The sequence below is a fragment of the Ochotona princeps genome, chromosome 4 (genome assembly GCF_030435755.1).
Source record: "Ochotona princeps isolate mOchPri1 chromosome 4, mOchPri1.hap1, whole genome shotgun sequence".
Classification (NCBI taxonomy): Eukaryota; Metazoa; Chordata; class Mammalia; order Lagomorpha; family Ochotonidae; genus Ochotona; species Ochotona princeps.
The window spans coordinates 60,600,575-60,610,531 of record NC_080835.1 but is presented as its reverse complement, the minus strand read 5'-3'; the positions used below and the strand labels follow the sequence as shown (position 1 = coordinate 60,610,531).

Sequence of the window (9,957 nt, the reverse complement as noted above, 5' to 3'; positions counted from 1 at the left end):
TGGAAGAGGAAGAAATCACACGCAGAATTCCTGGACCAGAGGACTCCAATGCGAGAAGAATCTTAGTCTGTTGAACCAACACCACTGACAGTCCTCCACCATCCCCCACCAGCCAGCATGCATGGCCTGACACTTCTTTGACAGCCAGATTTTTTGGAATTCTTGCTGCTTTTTTTTTTTAAACTTGAAACAGCCCACATGTTGGACATTGATTTTTCTCCCCTGTACTAATTGTCCCAAACAATATCATAACTGCTTTTCTAAATTCACCATTTGTCTTGGCTACAATGCCTTTTTTTCTTTCCTTTTTTTAAAACCAGAACTGCCGTTACGCATCTGAAATGACTTTTTCAGACATCATTTAGGAGTGAGGCATTCCTCTGGCAGGTAGCCTGAGAGTCTGTGGCTCATTTTTCTCCATTCTAACAGTCTTTATTTCTCTGCCACTGTTCTTATTTATTGCATTATAATTTATGAATTTATGCTTATCTCAATGGTGTTCAGGAAACCTTTTATGCTATTATTGCATTACAAATATTTTGGCATTTCCTGTCTATTAGTAGGTGCTCAGTAAATGCTAATTCTTGAAAATTGGATAGCGGCATGGTAGCCTAGTGGCTAAAATTCTTGCCTTGAACACGCAGGGATCCCATATAGGTGCCAGTTCTAATCCCGGCAGCCTTGCTTTTCATCCAGCTCCCTGCCTATGGATTGGGAAGCAGTCGAGGACAGCCCAAAGTCTTGGGACCCTTCACCCACATGGGAGACCTGGAAGAGGCTCTGGGCTCCTGGCTTTGGATTGGCACAGCTCTGGCTGTCGCAGCTGTTTGGGGAGTAAATCAGCTGACAGAAAATCTTCCTCTTCCCCTCTGTTTCTTCTCTCTGTATATCTAACTTTCCAAAAAAAATAAAATAAGTCTTTTTAAAAAAGAAAATAGTGCATGATTTTTTTCATTAAGGAATATTTCTAATACTAATTTTAATGTAAAGGAAAAAGACAACTTGTTTGCTTTGCTTTCCCTTAGTATGATAGTTTTATTATTAATAAATTTATTGTCACTTGTGTTTAGGTTTAAAGATTCGCAATTAATTCTCTTTAAAAGTTTTTAAATTTATTTGAAAGTCAGAATTACAGAGAGAGAACAGAGATAGAGAATTTTTTGATCATCTGGTTCATTTCCCAAATTGTCACAATGGCTGTGGCTGACAGAAAGCAAGGAACCCAGAGCTATATGGATATGGGTGTTCAAGCACTTGGGCCATCCTCCACTGTTTTCCTAGGTATGTAAACATGGAATAGGACTGGAAGTGGAACGCCTGGGACTTGATCTGGCACCGTATTGGATACCAACATTGCAGGTGATGGCTAAACTTGCTATGCCACAGTGCCAACCCCATGCAATAAATTCTTTTACACAGTCATTCAAATGCCTCCAGTGTCCTCATGCATATAGATCAAGACACTAAAGTTCTATGCGATGATGGTTCTTGCTGCTTTTGCACAAAGCTTAGTCAAGGACATGAACACTCTGTTTACTCTTTCCAAGGCACTATTCTAAGAATTAGTCCGTGTGGGTTGTGTATTTCCTATCAAAAACCTTTCAGCAAGCCTTGGCAACATTTTGGAAAAATTCATTTCAGATTCATGAAGCTAGAATACAGGTGCATGGGTGCATGGAGTGATTTATTCTTTTTTTTTTTTCTAAAAATTTTGATCCCCCAGATAAGCATTTCTTTCATGAGAGATCTTCTCATTTTGATCAGAGTTCTGCCATGAAGAACTTGCTGCTAGAAGTTGTGGACAATGTTTGATGAAAACAAGTGAGGAAGAAAAGCACTGCCTCAGGGAGGATGAATTTGTTCTTTTGACAGTTACTCAATTCCTTATGAATCATTGAAAAGAAAACATTTTAGCTGCCATATCTGCTTAGGAAATAATGGTATGATTCTGAAATATCTAACCCCGGGTACAGTCTAAAATATAAAGTCATCGTTTGGATATCTTTTAAAGATTTTGGAGAACACACCAGCGTTAGAAACATCAGCTTGCTAATTGAAGCTCGCATAAATTACCTGGGTCAAAAAACCCTATATCATCTGCATAATTTTGACAGTGTTCAACTACAGGAGATGATGGTGTTTTCAACTTGTTTTAAAACATCACCCAAATTGGATCATTGTGTTAATCTCTGGGAATGTGAGTTTAAGAAGAGTTTAGCATATTCCTGAAGAAGTATGTTCAGAGATAGGTTGGGTTAGAGGTAGAGCTTAGTAGGTAGTCATCTGAAATATTTGGAGATAGTAAACCTACAAAACACTATCTTACTGTCTTTGCTGACTTTGAAAGAGAGGCTTTACAGAAGCAGAAATTTATCAAGCTTTCAAAAAGATCTTGGAAGAGTGAGAGTTCCCTTCATATCTACCACGGTTCTTTGTAACTCTTTCTGTCTTTTGTTTCAGAAATTTCTAGATTCTCTGGAATTCTCTAACCCCACTATAGAGCTTTTTCATACTGCTGTTACATCCAGCATTGATCTGAAGTTTAACAAATGCTAACACTTATCTTCAACAGCATCCCCAAATTCCTGATGCATGCCACAAGGCATGTGAGTCCAAGGTATGCAAGGTTTTAATTCCAGTTATGCTACTTAGTACCTGTTTGACCATGGAGACACATTTTGTCTGTGTCCTTATCTTTGAAATAAGCAAAATAATATATGTTCAGGGAGTTGTGGTTAGGATTAAATAATTTGATATGTGAGAATGGTTTGTTTGATAAATGCCTATTTTTTTCCTAGTTGAGCTTTTACCTAAGAAAATGTATTGAACTACTGAAGAAATTTTGTTCAGTTTCTACCTTTTTCTCCTTTAGTTATTCTCCTTAAAAATCTTTCAAAACCTCTAAGAATAGAAGTCACATGAATATGCTTCTTTATAATTTTATTATTAGAAGACCATTTATTATAGTTCTTTCTGAATTAGTTTCATTTATTAAGGCTAGTAGTTAACATTTATTAGATCTTACATACTTGCCTGCTAATTCTTGCAGCAACTTTACAAATTAGTTGTAATGTATTACTTTACACTCCTTTAGAGGGGGAAGAAGTGGAGACTTGGCATGATTTGCCCCAAACACACACCACTGCAAAATAGAGCTAGGACTCAAAGCCAAGGAAGTGTGGCAAAACACTTCATTCTGCAGCCACTCAGATTTCCTGATCCTAAGGGATCCAAATTCTCAAGACTTCTGGCTAACAAAATGAAAAAACTCCTCAGTAAGAGTTTATTTAACTAAAATGAACCAAATGATCAATCTCATTACTATCTTTCGTTTTTCCTTGCTTAGTCTAGACATAGAATATAGTCTTGACTTCATTGAAAACTACAAACATGAGTTTCTCAGTACATATCTGCATTAAGTTATCTGTTATTTTTTCTAACAATCTATAGTGATGATAATTCCAAACTCCAAATTAAATTCATCAGCTATATGAAAAAGGAATTTCAGATTTTAAATTGTTTAATGAAAACAAAGGCAACACTGAATTAGAGTGAGAGAACATTGATTGAGACACGCAACATGACAATGATGCTGATACTATTTTCCAGTTACCAATAGTTTAGGAAATTATTTCCTGGAATTTTACAGAATCTCATTTATTTTCTTTCTTTTTTTTAAATTAAATTTATTCATTAATTACATTGTGTTGTAATTACATACAATCTGTAATTCTTTGTATACTCTGGAGATTAGCCCTCTATCACCTATGTAGTGCGGGAAGATCTTCTCCCATTCTGTGGGCTGCTTTTTTACTTTGTTGATTGTTTCCTTTGCTGTACAGAAGCTTCTTAGTTTGATGAGATCCCATTTGTTTATTTTGGTCTCGATTTCTACTGCTTTTGGTGTCCTTCTTAGGAAGTAGGGACCTATCCCTAGATCTTGCAGAGTATTTCCAACATTTTCTTCCAAAAGTTTGAAGGTTTCTGGATGTAGGTTTAGATTCTTTTATCCATTTAGATTTGATCTTAGTATATGGTGAGAGATGTGGGTCTATCTTTTTGTTTCTACAGGCTATCAACCAGTTGTCCCAACAGCATTTATTGAAGAGACCTTCCCATTTGCCTGGATTATCGTTTGTCCTTTTGTCAAAGATTATTTGGCTGTATTTGCGTGGGTTTCCTTCTGGAGTTTCTATTCTGCTCCATTGATCTTCCTCTCTATCTTTGTGCCAGTACCAGGCTGTTTTGATAACCACTGCCCTGTAGTATGTCCAGAGGTCCGGAACTGTGATTCCCCCTGCTAATTTCCTGTTCTTCAGGATGGTTCTAGCTATTCGTGGTTTTTTGTGTTTCCAGATGAATCTCATTATTTTCATGGAAATTTTTATTTGGGGAAGGCAGCATCCAAAAACCAATTTTAACACACATTTTTTTTTCTATAGGAGCTTATATCATCTCGAAGATGTTATCACCCTTGCAGTTTCAAAATCTGGAGTTCATCTTTGGGAGACAAATTGTCTAGGGGAAGATTCACTCTTTTTCTTGTTAAAATAGGCCTGAAATTGACTCTTCATTCTACTTTATCATTCCCCCAAATATCATATGAGGGTGATTCTACTAAGTCTCAGATGTAATAATTTTCTTTCCTGCTGAAAAACTTTTTAATTAATTCCATTTCTATGAAGCCACCTCAAAGTTCATGGAATAATATTCAGAATTTTTCACAATCTACTTTACCCTTTAGTTAGGCAGAGTGATTAAAAGAGCATTTTGGTGTCAGTCATAAAAGAGTTGCAAACCTGGCTCTTGAGCTTGAGAAATTTAAGTTCATTAAGATCTAATTTCCTCATGAGTAAAATAAGGATAGTAACAGTGTCCAGGTCATGTATTTGTTGTACAGAATAAGCAGTATATCACATACGCCCTATGATCAAGATTTTATTTACACTATTTTTCAAAGAATTTTATGACTTTATTTTTAATAACTGATTTAATCTTTGTTAAGGGGTAATGAGCACACAGAATTTCCACTTGCAGGTATCTTGGTCTTGTCCAGGTGAGGTAATAGCTTTTTGGTTTTTCAGTATGCTTGGATGGTTCTCCTCCTCTGGACTCTTCTGTTAGTGTATGAGATGGAGGCTAATGTAGCATGTTGCTCCACGTGGTTCCTTACATGCGGACCCTTTAATGTCTTCTTGATCATCTTATTTCCATACAATGCTTTTTTCGTTTTTGTTTTTGTTTGGTAGGGAATGAATAGCTGGAAATTGGTAAGCTGATACAGAAGCTGAAATTTATATTGTGTGGTTTTGTGATCTATCCCTCTAGTCTGTTAACAGATCTGGTATCTCTTGTGTTTGTCCACCACCCTTTGCCTCTGTTGTCACTCCACTGGTGCTGAGGATGGTCCTGGCTAACTCACTGAGATATGACCTCCTGTGCCCTCTCCTAAAAGCATTGTTTGTTCTCATGATGTACCATGTCATTGTGTACCATATGATTCAAGAAATGGATCATATTGTGCTGGAATTATAGGTAAGGAAATAAAGCATATTGATGACATACTTATTCAGTTCAATTACATCCAGTATAATAAACTTACTGAATCACTGATTCTAGAAATATGAGTTCAAGTGCTTCTCCAGCTAAGCTGGCTGTGTGATTGTTTTTATCCTATTGTTAAGGGATCACTGCTGCTCACTGATTGCCTCAGTTCCTGGAATGAGAGAGGCACACAGTTCAGACCGCCTATCCTCAGGATTTTGCCTTCTGACACATCATGTGCTTCTTTTTTCTGACTAAATATTTCTCACTTTCGTGTTCGCTTCAGCAGCACATATACTAAAATTGGAACGATACAGAGAAGATTAGCACGGCCCCTGCGCAAGGATGACATGCAAATTCGTGAAGCGTTCCATATTTAAAAAAAAAAATTCTCACATTCCCCTTATACTCCAAAGGCTAGTCTTCCCTTTATTTTGTGGGGTACAGGAAACTTCTTTGAGGTTCCAATTTCCTCTTTCCCTCTTTATTTTAAGTGGTATTTTTTCTGTGTCATGGAAAAACTGTGGTTTTGAGTTTGGGGGCAATTAAGGACAAGGAATTACCTGAGATTAGCATCTAGTTCAAGGTATTTTAAGGGCTGAGGGAATTTTGTTTGCCATTCGATATCTACTACTTTAAAAATATTTATTTTATGTATTCAAAAGTCAGTGAGAAAGAGTGGGGTGGTGGTAGTGGGAGAGAGAAAGAGAGAGAAAGGGGAGAGAGAGATTTTCTGTTTTCCAAGTTTACTTGCCAAATAGCCACAGCAGTCAGTTCTGGCCAGGCTGAAGCTAGAAGTTAGAAATTCCATCCAAGTGCCAGAGTAGTGGCATTGTGCCTAATCCTCTCCCCATGGTGTCAACATTTCATACCAGCACTAGTTTATGGCCCAGCTACTCCACCTTTGATCCAGCTCCTTGCTAAAGGTCTGGGAAAGCAGCAGAGAATGGCTCAAGTCCTTGGGAACCTGCATCCACCTGGGAGACTCAGAGGAAGTTTCTAACTCCTAGCTTTGGACTGGTACAGCTTTGACCATGGTTGTCATTAAGGGAGTAAACAGCAGGTGGAATTTCTCTGTGTCTCTCCCCATTGCAGTCTTTGAGATTCTGACTTTCAAGTAAAAATAAATTTTGACAATAACTTAAAAAAATTTCCATCTAGTTTTCCTACATGGGTGGCATCCCCAAATAGTAAGACCATCATATGATAGTTTTTCAGCTGCCTTAATATAAAAGTCAATTGGAAATGGAGTAACTGGAGCTCAAGCTGGCATTCCAACGTGAGATATCACTACCATAACCCATTGTGCCATAATGCTTCCGCTAGCTTTCCACCACTCTTAACTTTTAGTATTTTTTAACACTTCTTCACATACAATATATCAAGTGATTGTTTCTATCTGAGTCTGGATTTAATTTCATTTTCACTTTCAGTAAGGAAACTATAGAAAGAATTTAATTTTTATAGTCCTGTAAGAGTATGAAATAAGTTTTAAATCTAGGAAAAGCATTTTTTCTTCTATGATAATATTAAAAATATCTAACCTTTTCCAAAAGAAGATACTTGCTCCAGAAAATTTATATTTATTATCTCACTTAGTCTTTGTAACGGTCCTTTGAGAAAGGAACTATTAGCACTTCATTTTGAATATAATTTATTCTAATTAAATAAATTTGGTTTCTCAAGGTCACAGGAGTAGAACATGATAGAGCCAGATAGAAAACTAAGTTTTCTGATGGTGAAATTAATATTTTTGACTTTTTCTTTAAGTTCTTATGTCTGCTGTCTTTGGAATAATATGCATTCTGCAATACCTGTCTGTACCTCCATTCTGTGTACTTACAGCTCCATCTATATCCCATTACTCTCTGCATTGACGTTCCTTTAGCAATGTGGTTTTGTTTAATTTGTAACTCTTTTTGCAGTGCCATAATCTTTGGTCTCGCCCTCTCACAAACTACTTCAATGCCAGTTTCCTTGCATTCTCCAACTTTCTGTAAAAGTTGCAATTAATGTTTGCACATGTATCCCACTTGACATTTGCCTAAACCTGTATAAGGGCATTTAACCCAGAGAACTCTCTATTAAATGAATTTGAAGTGTGTCTGTCTGGATTGAACAAGGGCTTATGGAGTACAAGGGTAGCCTTTTTCTTCATTTTTAAAAGAAATAGAATGAAAGACAAGCCATTTCTTTTTGTGAATCATATTAACTCCTGGAAAGAAAAGGAGATACTAGAATTGCTGATGACTATAGGTACTCCTGGTCAAAGCAGTGCAAATAGGTTACAGTAAGGGTTGAGTCAGTAATAAAAACAGAAAGGTAGCAATTTAGAAGCTGTTAGGAGCTAGTAGCGTCTCATAAGAATGCCTGATGTGACGATTCATGTCTTCATCCTATAGTTACTTTTGCACATGCACTCTGAATGCCAGCTATAGTTCTAGATGCTGAGTATAGAGGGAGAAACAAATAATCTAGATCTTTGATTTCATTGACCCAACATATTATTGGGGAGTGGGTTTTGGAAGTAAATAAGAAATAGTGCCTGGTAATTACAAGTGTTAGTAAAGATGTGGGAAAGCACTTGGGAAGCAGATTTTTGGGAAGATAGAAAATAAAGATTCCTGTTTTAGCCATGAATTTTGAGAGATTTGTTAGACATCTAGCTGAAAATAGTGGGGGGAGGTGGAATAGGTGGGTGGAACAGGAAATTCCTGATCCTATGGAACTGCATCATGAAAAACAAAAATGAAAAATGCATTGCCTTATCAAGATAGACTCCAGTCTTCTCCCTAGGGACAACCCGAGGAGGTCTCCCTTTCCCAGCCACAAAAAGACTAATAATGTTGTTGTAAATTAGAGAATTTTTAGGAATTTTGCATCCAGGAATGCATCCATCCAGCAGTGTCCTACAAAGGAAGAAGAAAGAAAAATGCAGTCCCCATACCACCATTTCCATCCCCAAATCTCTTTAGGATCTCTCTCATTAAAACCTTAAATCAGGACCCAACGGCGTGGCCTAGTGGCTAAAGTCCTTGCCTTGAACGCCCCGGGATCCCATATGGGTACTGGTTCTAATTCCTGGCAGCTCTACTTCCCATCCAGCTCCCTGCTTGTGGCCTGGGAAAGCAATCGAGGACGGCCCAAAGCCTTGGGACTCTGCACCCTTGTGGGAGACCTGGAAGAAGTTTCTGGCTCTTGGCTTCGGATTGACGCAGCACCGGTCGATGTGGCCACTTGGGGAGTGACTCATTGGACGGAAGATCTTTCTGTCTCTCCACCTCTCTGTATATCTGACTTTCCAGTAAAAATAAAATAAATCTTTTTAAAAAAACCCTTAAATCAAAGCCACTCCAGTTTAGTTATAAAGGCTTTTACTGGTTTGCTTTTGCTATCACAGCTGCTAATGAGTCAGGGTTTCCCTTCTAAATTCATTGCTCCAGGTTGAAACTCACTCTGACCCAGAAAGGTAACAGGGACAAGGCCTGAGCAAGTGACAATTACAATCCACGATACCCACATCTCTTTGCTGCTGTTCTAGAAGATTCTGAAAGAATGCCTGATCACAAAACTGAGTCAGTATTCTGCCATGTCTGTTCTTGGACAGTTCTGTGATCTTTTTTGGACCATTCAAAAACCCCATTTTGTGCCCAGTTGCTACATACACACTGCTCCTCACCACGATCCCTTGCTGTATCACAAGAACCAGGTCCCACAGGCAACACTTGTAAGGTATTTCTCTGGAGTTTCATGGAATAATGAGCAAAATTACCGGTCTTTAAAACCAGCAGGCTCACCAGCTTGATCACAGTCTCTCACCTCAGGCGAATTCAGATCCACACACCCCATCTGTGTCTGACTGTATAGTTAACTCTGTGCCTATTATTGTTATTTTTATGTAATTTTAAAGGTCTATTTTTACAGCAAGAAGGAGAAGCCAGAAGTCTGTTATCTGCTGGTTCACTCCCCAGATGGCTGCAACAGCTGGAGCTGAGCTGATCTGAAGCTGAGTTTATCTGAGGCTGGAAGACAGGTGCTTCTCCCAAGTCTTCCACATAGGTGTAGGGGTCCAAGGACTTGAGTCATCCTCTACAACTTTCCCAGGCCATAAGAAAAGAGTTGGATTGGATGTGGGACAACTGAGACGTGAACCAGTTCCCATACAAAACGTCAGTGCTTGCAAGCAGAGAACTAGCTTACCACGTCACTACAGTGGCCCTGTAGGCTATCTACAAATCAAAAGCAGCCCAAGTTAACCACAACAATTCTTTACAACTTCTCACAGATGCCGCACAGGCGGGCACTCAAAGTATGGGAGAATGAACCAAAACAAGAATGTTGCTTTTATGTGATTCAGTTGATTCTTGATTGTGACATCTGCTCACAAGCTGACAGAGCACCCAAAAGTCAATG

At 38.2% G+C, this 9,957-nt stretch overlaps 1 non-coding gene across 1 annotated transcript; it reads left to right on the top strand.

Annotated features, from left to right (window-relative positions):
- Positions 1–5,817: 5,817 nt before the first annotated feature.
- LOC118759550 (U6 spliceosomal RNA) lies at positions 5,818–5,924 on the top strand. The gene has a single exon (XR_004996253.2). It is a non-coding gene; the product is annotated as a U6 spliceosomal RNA (small nuclear RNA).
- Positions 5,925–9,957: the final 4,033 nt, after the last annotated feature.